We start from the raw sequence: 2129 nt of genomic DNA, 5'->3' as shown, positions 1-2129 counted from the left end.
TTTATGCCACTGAGTTGGAAGCACGGTAAAAAACATGATAATAGCAACATAAGCTTGTTAGCTTGAAAACAAATGCTTAATTATATAAGTGTTTTATATACTTATATTTAATGCTACGAGTTTTCCTGCGCCTTCGAAGTGATTGTTTGAAAGTGGTTGCACTGCAGAAAATTTCGAATTTGTATTCATTTTCAATTGAGTTGTTTGTGATTTATATGCTTGATTAAATTCACACATCCAATTTTAGCAAAAACATTTTAAAACAGCAACTAAGTAAGTCCTGTGTCAAAAATATGTATGCTGTGTTGCCAGATTTTACAAATTTATAAAAAAAAATTTAAAAAAAAAATTATAACTGGTTTAAGTTAAAAATAAAATAAAATACAGTGTTGCCAGCTTTCACAAAATTCAAATATTATTACATTACAAAAGAAAAAAAAACATTTTCAGCAATTAAGATTTGAAATGTATGCACCAAACTGAAAAATGAACAGTCACAAAAAAAAAGAGTGAAGAGTTGCCAGCATTCGCAAAGGACAAACCGTGTGAAATTCCAAAATAAAATGTGGCAAAATCAATTTGAAACATGTTGATAAATTTACTTAGTATTAGTTACATATAGAKAATTTTATTCGCAGTGTTGCCACCTTTCATAAATGTTAAAGTACAGGTTTTAAATGTTCCACAATAGAAAAGTATCATTAAAAGTATCATTAAAGTTGTGCAGTGTTGCCACCTTTCATTAATTAGTAGCCTTATCAAATAAAGAAAAGCATTTTACAATTAAAAAGATCTTAAATAATGCAAAATTTACTTAGACAAGTCTCGAAAATAAATTGGCCAGTGATGCCACCTCTCATAAATGAGTAAGCTTTTCAAATAAAAGACGAAATTGACAATGAATGAGGTTGTTAACGTTGCAAGATTTACTTTAGAACAGTGTCGTCACAAAAAATTATTTTGCTGTGTTGCCAATTTTCATAAATTTGTTAAGTTATACAGCTTTACCAACTTTCACAAATTTTTGACATTATCAAATTCAAAAAAATTTCTGAAAAGTAAGCATAAATGTGGGAAAATTTCTTTTAGCAAAGTCTCGTATAAAAATATGTTGTTCAATGTGGCCAACTTTCAGACATTTTCATCAGTATTTTTAAATATGCATAATTAATTGGAAATGATGCGCAATTTACAATACAATTATTTTCCAAAATCTTAATTATTAGAAATTCAAAATTCAAAGATAGTCACAAACAAAAATTGAAGAGCTTGCCAGCTAGGAGAATTGTTTACCCTTTTGAAATTCAACAACTTAATCTCCAGGAAAATGTAATAAAATCTTCAAAGTTTKTCTTCATGTCGAACTATTATATAAAAGTAAAATGTGCAACGTTGCCACTTTTCATACATGTGCAACCTTAATTCAAAAAGAAAAAAATTACAGCAACAATTTAAATATGAATTTTGTTTAAATTAGTATAAAAATGCAATAACAGATGAGTATAAAAATATACAAAGTTGCCACATTTTTGTATTCGTAAAGTGTACAACACAATTATAGCATTTAAAATCAATCTGTTTGGCATTGATAATAACTCTATGCAAACAGATTCATCAAAAATTTTATCACCAGGGTTACCACTTAACCGAAAATTTGAAAATCAAAAACAAAGAAAAAATATAAAAATTAAAATTTTCGGAAACGTATAGTTAGCCTCTAAGATGTTTAAAATTTACAGTTATAACAATTAAAGAAATCAATACCAGGGTGGCCAACTATTAATATTTAGCAACATTTCAATTTCAAAAACACCAAAGCCAAATTAAAATGTTAAAGCTATAAAACTCACATTTAACATGAGACAACACAAGAGACATTGCAACAGGGTTGACATTGGTTTCATTTTCAACAAAGCTTGTCTTGTATATTAAACTTTCATATTCATAAATATATGTGTATATATATATATATATATGTATATATGCTGTCTCTTATACACATCTAGATGTGTATAAGAGACAGTTGTAATTGTGTGTGTGTGTGTGTGTTTGGCCGTCATCGTTAGTTTTCACCTAATTTAACAGACATAAGAATTTATTACTTTATTGTGTGTTTAGCACATTTCACA

Source organism: Bactrocera latifrons, unplaced genomic scaffold, assembly GCF_001853355.1.
Source record: "Bactrocera latifrons isolate USDA-ARS-PBARC rearing strain unplaced genomic scaffold, ASM185335v1 scaffold_81, whole genome shotgun sequence".
Classification (NCBI taxonomy): Eukaryota; Metazoa; Arthropoda; class Insecta; order Diptera; family Tephritidae; genus Bactrocera; species Bactrocera latifrons.
Note: the sequence above shows the minus strand (reverse complement) of the source record.